The 9,497-nt window shown below is 41.1% G+C and overlaps 1 long non-coding RNA gene, 1 other non-coding gene and 1 pseudogene across 2 annotated transcripts; all 3 read left to right on the plus strand.

Annotated features, from left to right (window-relative positions):
- Positions 1–854: 854 nt before the first annotated feature.
- Positions 855–1,343, plus strand: LOC116544799. The gene is made up of 2 exons (XR_004266039.1): positions 855–896; positions 1,207–1,343. It is a non-coding gene; the product is annotated as an uncharacterized LOC116544799 (long non-coding RNA).
- A 455-nt stretch (positions 1,344–1,798) lies between these two features.
- LOC116544819 lies at positions 1,799–1,930 on the plus strand (annotated as a pseudogene).
- Positions 1,931–2,453: 523 nt separating this feature from the next.
- Positions 2,454–2,594, plus strand: LOC116544818. Its single transcript, XR_004266049.1, has one exon. It is a non-coding gene; the product is annotated as a U4 spliceosomal RNA (small nuclear RNA).
- Positions 2,595–9,497: the final 6,903 nt, after the last annotated feature.

Here is a 9,497-nt window from a genome sequence, read left to right on the forward strand (position 1 = left end):
GATAGATAGATAGATAGATAGATAGATAGATAGATAGATAGATAGATTATCCAGTCATGGTGGCATGTTCCTGTAGTCCCAGCTACTCAGTAGGCCAAGATGGGAGGATCACCTGGGCCTGGGGAGGTCAAGACTGTGATGAATGGTCACCACACCACTGCATTCCAGCCTGGGCAACAGAATGAGACCCTGTCTCAAAAAAAAAAAAAAAAAAAAAAAGAGTATTCTACAATTGTTAAGTATATTACTCTGCATATTAATTAGGTCAAGTTGATTAATACTATTGTATAATTCTTCTGATTCTTACTTTTTTGGTCTGTTAATTCTATTAATTACTAGGAGAGAATTATTCAAATCCCTTCCAAATATATTTGCAGATTTCTCTATTTCTTCTTTTACTTACGTCAATTTTTGCTTAATGTATTTCCAGTCTCTATACATGTAGGATTCTAATGTTCTCAGGATTAACTGACTCTTTTTTAAAAAAAAAATTTTAGGGCCGGGCATAATGGCTCACACCTGTAATCCCAGCACTTTGGGAGGCTGAGGCAGGTGGATCATGAGGTCAAGAGTTCGAGACCAGCCTGACCAACATGGTGAAATCCCATCTCTACTAAAAATACAAAAATTAGTCAGGCATGGTGGTATGCACCTGTAATCCCAGCTACTCAGGAGGCTGAGGCAGGAAAATTGCTTGAACCCTGGAGGCAGAGGTTGCAGTGAGTGGAGATTGCGCCACCGCACTCCATCCTAGGTGACAGAGCGAGACTCCGTCTCAAAAAAAATTTTTTTTTGTTTCCTTTAAGTTCTGGGATACATGTGCAGAACACACAGTTTTGTTACATAGTTGTATATGTGCCATGGTGGTTTGCTGCACCTATCAATCCGTCATCTAGGTTTTTTTTTGTTTGTTTTTTGTTTTTTGTTTTTTTTTTTGAGATGGAGTCTTATGTAATGGGGCTATCTCGGCTCATTGCAACCTCCACCTCCTGGGTTTGAGTGATTATCCTGCCTCAGCCTTCCAAGCAGCGGGTACTACAGGCACGCGCCACCATGCCTGGCTAATTTGTGTATTTTTAGTAGAGACGGGGTTTCACCATGTTGGCCAGGATGGTGTCGAACTCCTGACTGTGATCCGCCCGCCTTGGCCTCCCAAAGTGCTGGGATTACAGGAGTGAGCCATCACTCCTGGCCCTCATCATCTAGGTTTTAAAGCCCACATGCATTAGGTATTTGTCCAAATGCTGTCTCTTCCCTTGCCTCCCACCCTACGACAGGCCCCAGTGTGTGATGTTCCCCTCCCTGTGTCCATATGTTCTCATTGTTCAACTCTCACTTATGAGAAAGAACATGTGGTGTTTGGTTTTCTGTTCCTGTGTTAGTTTGCTGAGAATGTCTTTCAGCTTCATCATGTCCCTGCAAAGGACATGAACTCATTCTTTTTTATGGGTGCATAGTATTACATGGTGGATATGTGCCAGACTTTCTTTATCCAGTCTATCATTGATGGGCATTTGGGTTGGTTCCAAGTCTTTGCTATTGTAAATAGTGCTGCAATAAACATATGTGTACATATGTCTTTATGGTAGAATGATTTATAATCTTTGGGGTATATACCCAGTAATGGGATTGCTGGGTCAAATGGTATTTCTGGTTCTAGATCCTTGAGGAATCACCACACTGTCTTCCACAATGGTTGAACTAATTTGCACTCCCACCAACAGCATAAAAGCGTTCCTATTTCTCCACAGCCTCACCAGCATCTGTTATTTCCTGACTTTTTAATAATCGCCTTTCTAGCTTTGTGCAGTGGCAGTATCATAGCCAATGAGGTTTATCCGAGACGCGATTATTGCTAATTGAAAACTCTTCCCAATACCCTGTGGCAACGACTTGGAATATAGTTGGCACTGTCTTTTCTCTACGGAGACTGAGTATTCCAGTATTAACAAACAGGTTCTTTTCAGTTTATGAGATAGAAAGCGTAGCAACCAACATACTGCCTAGTTGCCCCATCAGTTACCAGAAAAGCGCTTTGCGTTTTGTAAGTCGAAGTTGGGGTGATCTCTACCTAAGCTCTCCCGCCTGCTGTTTCTGCAACGTGGAGCACAGCTGGTCGTCCCTCTGCGCCCTGCCGTTCACTTTCCCACCGCTCACTCTCCTCGCTCAAAATTCGAGTCTCAACCCAGTCAACCTGTGACGTCAGTTTGATTTGCATAAGATCCCTTAGCGTCCCAAGCGAATGTTTTTACCGTTTCCAAAATCTGAATCTTTGACCGGAGATGTTCAACAACAAGAAACCCCACATGCATTTAAAGCCCACGTGTAGATGGGCCTTAAATACAGCTGGTGGCGTGGGCAGACGTACTGCCTACGGACGTGCTGGCGGGCACTCACCCTCAATGAAATGGGAGTTATCATCCGCGGGGAAGTAGGGCGAGGAGCACAACTTCAGCTTTGCGCAGTGGCAGTATCGTAGCCAATGAGGTTTAGCCGAGGCGCGATTATTGCTAATTGAAAACTTTTCCCAATACCCCGCCATGACGACTTGAAATATAGTCGGCGTTGGCAATTTTTGGCAGTCTCTGCGGAGACTGAATGATCTCAAGTTTTAAAAATAGTGGTAGCGATTTTTGTGTTTTGTATGTTGGCTGTTGTGTCTTTTAAGGGGCCGCGTTTTGTCTTTTCTTTCATTCAGAAGTTAGTAACTTTTTTAAAAATTGCCATTTTAACTGGCATGAGATGGTATCTCATTGCGGTTTTGATTTGCATTTCTGTTGAGAAGTGTCTGTTCATATCCTTTGCCCACTTTTTAATGAAGTTGTTTTTTCTTGTAAATGTGTTTAAGTTTCTTGTAAATTCTGGATATTGGACCTTTGTCAGACCGATAGGTTGCAAAAATTTTCTCCCATTCTGTAGGTTGCCTGTTCACTTTGATAGTTTCTTTTGCTGTGCAGAAGCTCTTTAGTTTGATTAGATCCCATTTGTCAATTTTGGCTTTTGTTGCCATTGCTTTTGGAGTTTTAGTCACGAAGTTTTTGCTCATGCCTATGTCCTGAGCGGTATTGCCTAAGTTTTCTTCTAGGGTTTTTATGGTTTTACATTTAAGTCTTTAATCCATCTTTAGTTAATTTTTATATAAGGTGTAAGGAAGGGGTCCAGTTTCTGTTTTCTGCATGTGGCTAGCCAGTTTTCCCAGCACCATTTATAGGTAATAGGGAATACTTTCCCCAGTGCTTGTTTTTGTCAGCTTTGTCAAAGATCAGATGGCTGCAGATGTGTGGTGTTATTTCTGAGGTTTCTGTTCTGTTCCATTGATCTATATATCTGTTTTGGTACCAGTACCATGCTGTTTTGGTAGCATCGTAGTATAGTTTGTAGTCAGGTAGCATGATGCCTCCAGCTTTGTTCTTTTTGCTTAGGATCGTCTTGGCTATACAGGCTCTTTTTTGGTTCCATATGAAATTGCAAGTCTTTTTTTTCTAATTCTACAAAGAAAATCAATGGTAGCTTGATGGATATAGCATTGAATCTATAAGTTACTTTGGGCAGTATGGCCATTTTCATGATACTGATTTTTCCTATCTATGAGCATGAAATGTTTTTCCATTTGTTTGTGTCTTCTCTTATTTCCTTGAGCAGTGGTTTGTGGTCCTCCTTGAGGAGATCCTTCACATCCCTTGTAAATTGTATTCCTAGGTATTTTATTCTGTTTGTAGCAATTATGAATGTGAGTTCACTCATGATTTGGCTCTCTGCTTGTCTATTATTGGTGTTTAGGAAGGTTTGTGATTTTGTACATTAATTTTATATCCCGAGACTTTGCTGAAGTTGCTTATCAGCTTAAGGAGTTTTTGGGCTGAGACGATGGGGTTTGCTAAATGTACAATCATGTCATCTGCAAACAGACAATTTGACTTCCTCTCTTCCTATTTGAATACCCTTAATTTCTTTCTCTTTCCTGATTGCTCTGGCCAGAACTTCCAATACTGTGCTCAATAGGAGTGGTGAGAGAGGGCATCCTTGTCTTGTGCTGGTTTTCAAAGGCAATGCTTCCAGCTTTTGCCCATTTGGTATGATATTGGCTATAGGTTTGTCATATTACTTTGAGACATGTTCCATTAATACCTAGTTTATTGAGACTTTTTAGCATGAAACGATGTTAAATTTTATTGAAGGCCTTTTCTGCATCTATTGAGATAATCGGGTTTTTTGTCATTGGCTTTGTTTATGTGATGGATTACATTTATTGATTTGAGTAGGTTAAACCAACCTTGAATCCCAGGGATGAAATCAACTTAATCGTGGTGGATAAGCTTTTTGATGTGCTGCTGGATTCAGTTTGCCAGTATTTTATTGAGGATTTTTGCATCAATGTTCATCAGGGATATTGGCCTGAAATTTTCTTTTTTTCTTTTTTCTTTCTTTTCTTTCTTTCTTTCTTTCCTCTTTCTGTCTTTCTTTTTCTTTCTTTGTTGTTGTTGTGTCTCTGCCAGGTTTTGGTATCAAGATGATGAGTCCCCTGTTTTTGATTGTTTGGAATAGTTTCAGAAGGAATGGTACCAGTTCCTCTTTGTACCTCTGGTAGAATTCGGCTGTGAATCCATCTGGTCCTGGGCTTTTGTTATTGTTAGGCTATTAATTACTGCCTCAATTTCAGAACTTGTTACTGGTCTATTCAGGGGTTCGACTTGTCCCTGGTTTAGTCTTGGGAGGGTATAAGTATCCAGAAATTTATCCATTTCTTCTAGATTATCTAGTTATTTGCAGAGAGGTGTTTATAGTATTCTCTGATGGTAGTTTGTATTTCTGTGAGATTAGGGATTATATCCCCTTTATCTTTTTTTTTTTTTTTTTTTTCTGAGACAGAGTCTCTGTGTCACCCAGGCTGGAGTGCAGTGGTGTGATCTCGGCTCACTGCAACCTCTCCTGAGTTCAAGAGATTCTCCTGCCTCAGCCTCCTGGGTAGCTGAAATTACAGGTGCATTCCACCATGCCCAGCTATTTTTTTGTATTTTTCATAGAGATGTGGTTTCACTATGTTGGCCAGGCTGGTCTCAAACTCCCGACCTCAAGTGATCCACCCACCTTGGCCTCCCAAAGTGCTGGAATTACAGGTGTGAGTCACTGTGCCCAGCCTATCATTTCTTATTGTTTCTATTTGATTCTTCTCTCTTTTCTTTTTTATTAGACTAGCTAGCAGCCTATCTATTTTCTTAGTCTTTTCAAAAAACCAGCTCCTAGATTCACTGATTTTTTTTTAAGGGTTTTTTGTGTCTCTAGCTCCTTCAGTTCTGCTCTGATCTTAGTTATTTCTTGTGTTTCTTGTCTTGTGCTAGTTGTTGAATTTGTTTGCTGTTGTTTCTCTAGTTCTTTTAATTGTGATATTAGGGTGACAATTTCAGATCTTTCCAGCTTTCTGACATGGGCATGTAGTGCCAGAAATTTTCCTCTTAATCCTGCTTTAGCAGTGTTCTGGAACGCCTCTAAGTGGTCTTCCGCCCTGGACGGGTCAGGTATTTATTTCCCTTACTCCAGTAAGCCAACAACCTCCAGCAATGTGGGTCACTGCCATCATGAGTATGTTACAGTGCTATAGATACTTTGTTTGTGGCTAGTTTCTTTTAAGGCCTGTTTATGACAGGGTTAAGGCCTGTTCCCAGCAAGTATCTTAGTGGTATTGTCTGTATTCCCTGAATTCGAATGTTGGCCTGTCTTGCTAGGTTGGGGAAGTTCTCCTAGATAATATTCTGAAGTGTGCTTTCCAGCTTGGCCCCATTCTCCCCGTCACTTTCAGGTACACCAGTCATAGGTTTGGTCTTTTCACGTCATCTCATATTTCTTGGAGGCTTTGTTTATTCCTTTCATTCTTTTTTTCTCTAATCTTGTTTTCACACCTTATTTCAGTAAGTTGATCTTCAATCTCTGATATCCCTTCTTCCGCTTGATCAATTCAGCTATTGATACTGTGTATGCTTCATGAAGTTCTCATGCTGTGTTTTTCGGCTCTGTCAGGTCATTTATGTTCCCCTCTAAACTGATTATTCTAGTTAGCAGTTCCTGTAACCTTTCATTAAGGTTCTTAGCTTCCTTGCATTGGGTTATAACATGCTCCTTTAGCTCAGAGGAGTTTATTATCCGCCTTCTAAAGCCTACTGCTGTCAATTCGTGAGTCTCATTCTCCAACCAGTTTTGCGCCCTTGCTGGAGAGGAGTTGCAGTCATTTGGAGGACAAGAGGCATTCTGGTTTTTGGAATTTTCAGCATTTTTGCGCTGGTTTTTCCTCATCACCATGGATCTTTGAGGCTGATGACCTTTGGATGGGGTTTTTGTGTGGGGGTTTTTTTTGTTGATGTTGATGCTTTCTGTTTGTTAGTTTTTCTTCTAACAGTCAGGCCCCTCTGCTGCAGGTCTGCTGCAGTTTGCTGGAGGTCCACTCCAGACCCTGTGGAGGGTGCAGAACAGCAAAGATTGCTGCCTGCTGCTTCTTCTGGAAGCTTCATCCTAGAGGGGCACTGGCCTGATGCCAGCTGGGGCTCTCCTGTATGAGGTGTCTGTTGACCCCTGTTGGGAGGTCTCTCCCAGTCAGGAGGCATGGGGGTAGGGAACCACATAAGGAGGCAGTCTGTCCCTTAGCAGAGCTGAAGCGCTTTGCTGAGAGAATACCCCTTGTCAGGATCAGCTGCTCTCTTCAGAGCCAGCAGACAGGAAAGATTAAGTCTGCTGAAGCTGTGCCCATAGCTGCCCCTTTCCCCAGGTGCTCTGTCCCAGGGAGATGAGAGTTTTATCTGTAAGCCCCTAACTGGGGCAGCTACATTTCCTTCAGAGATGCCCTGGCCAGTGAGGAGAAATCTAGAGAAGCAGTCTGGTCACAGCCACTTTGCCATGCTGTGGTGAATTCCACCCAGTCCAAACCTCCAAGTCTCCTTAGCACTGTCAGGGGAAAACCACCTACTAAAGCCTCAGTAATGGTAGATGCCCCTCCCCCCACCAAGTTCAATCGTTCCAGGTTGACCCCAGACTGCTCTGCTGGCCGTAAGAATTTCAAGCCAATGGTTCTTAGCTTTCTGGGCCCCGTGGGCATGGGACCCGCTGAGCGAAACCACTTGACTCCCTGGCTTCAGCCCCCTTTCAAGGGGAGTGAACAGTTCTGTCTCTGGGATTCCAGGTGCCAATGGGGTACAGAAAAAACTCCTACAGCTAGCTCAGTGTCTGTCCAAACAGCCACCCAGTTTTGTACTTGAAACCCAGAGTCCTGGTGGTATAGGCACACAAGGGAATCTCCTGATCTGCAGATTGCAAAAACCATGGGAAAAACATAGTTCGGGGACCAGGTAGCACAGTCCCTCCTAGCTCCTTTTGGCTGGGGGAGGGAGGTCCCCTGGTTCCTTGCACTTCCTGGGTGAAGCAACGCCACACCCTGCTTCTGCTTACTCTCCATGGGTTGCACCCACTGCCTAACCAGTCCCAATGCGATGAACTGGGTACCTCAGTTGGAAATGCCAAAATCACTCGTCTTCTGCGTTGGTCTCGCTGGGAGCTGCAGACCAGAGCTGTTTTTATCTGGCCATCTTGGCCCCTATATCTAATTGACTATTTTATTATTATTAAGTGTTCTTCTTAATATCTGGTAATATTCTTTGTCTTTAGGTCTACTTTTTGTGACATTGATAGCCACTCCAGCTTGCTTGCCATGTTATTCACAAGACGTCTTTTTTTCATCTTTTTTCTTTCTATCTCTCTATGCCTTTGTATTTTGAGGATATCCTCTGTGAAGAGCTTATAGTTGGATTTGTTTTTCTTTTTTAATCTAGTCTGACAATCTCTGCTTTTTAGATAGTATGTTTATTCCATTAAATCTAATGTAATTATTTAAACTACTGGCTTCAAGTCTACTATTTTGCTTTTTAAAATTTCTTTGTCCCATATTTTCTTTGTTTTTTTGCTCACCTTTTATAACATCCTTTAGATAAATCAAGTAGTTTTTAGTAATCCATTTTATCACTTTGTTGTCTTAACTATGCCTTATATATTTTTAGCAGTTGCATTATAATGTGCATTTTTAATTTATTCCATATACCTCAAGTATTATTTTACTTTATACAGAATAAAGTTATACTGCAATATAATTCCATTTAACCCTATTTGTGCTATTGTTGTCATTTCATTTAATTATTCATATGTTGTGAACTCTGCAATGCTTTATTATGTTATTGCCTTAAACAGTTTATACATTTTTTAAAAAGTTAATAAAAATAACATTTTACATGTGCTCACCATTTACTTTTTGTTAGTCTCCATTTCTCCCTGAAGATCTGGATTTTTTTTTTTTTTTTTTTTTTTTTTTTGAGACGGAGTTTTGTTCTCGTTACCCAGGCTGGAGTGCAGTGGCGCGATCTCGGCTCACCGCAACCTCCGCCTCCTGGGTTCAGGCAATTCTCCTGCCTCAGCCTCCCGAGTAGCTGGGATTACAGGCATGCGCCACTATGCCCAGCTAATTTTTTTTTGTATTTTTAGTAGAGACGGGGTTTCACCATGTTGACCAGGATGGTCTCGATCTCTTGACCTCGTGATCCACCCGCCTCGGCCTCCCAAAGTGCTGGGATTACAGGCTTGAGCCACCGCGCCCGGCCCTCGAAGATCTGGATTTTTATTTCAGATCATTTTACTTCAGCCTAAAGAACATCTTTTGGTATTTTCTATACTGCTTAGAATGAATTATCTCAGCTTTTAATTTTCTGAACTATTTATTTATTTTTATGCTTGCCCATATGCAGATAAACTATTTTTAAAATAATTTTTAATTTTTTTTCTTATTTCTATTGGTCCTGCTTACTCCATTCTAGTCTGCTGAAATACACATTTTTTACTTTCATTTTTAAATTATTAATTTTGATGGACACAAAACTCTTAGCTGACTCAGTTTTTGTCCTTTCAGCATATTTTATTGGAATATTTAATGGAATATTTTATTCCATTGTCTTTGTTTTGCCATTGTTTCTGATGAGAAGTTAGCCATCTGACTGTTGTTTTGACTGTCACCTTGAATGAAATGTGTCTTTTTGTGGTCGCCTTTCATCTTTTGTTTTCAGTACTTTGACGTGATGTAATCTTCTTTGGTTTTACTCTTCCTGGGGTTTGCTGAGTTTAATGGATCTCATAATTGATGTCTTTTCTTTCTTAAACTTCAGGAAGGAAAAAAATTATATCCAGTGTGGTCCATAGGTTAAAAAATATGGTGTTTTTTTGTTTGTTTGTTTTTGTTTTTTTTTTTTTTAATAGAGACGGGGTTTCACCATGTTGGCCAAGCTGGTCTCGAACTCCTGGCTTCAAGTGATCCACCCACCTCAGCCTCCCAAAGTGCTGGGATTACAGGCAAAAATATGTTTTTTTATGAGAATACTCTGATGAGTGTCAAATAGTTTCCAGAATCTACATTATACATGATATCACAACAGGGTGCATGGTGAAGAGATATGAGAATCCAGCAGGCTTCA

The sequence above is a fragment of the Sapajus apella genome, unplaced genomic scaffold, assembly GCF_009761245.1.
Source record: "Sapajus apella isolate SASKATOON/1434 unplaced genomic scaffold, GSC_monkey_1.0 scaffold231, whole genome shotgun sequence".
NCBI lineage: Eukaryota > Metazoa > Chordata > Mammalia > Primates > Cebidae > Sapajus > Sapajus apella.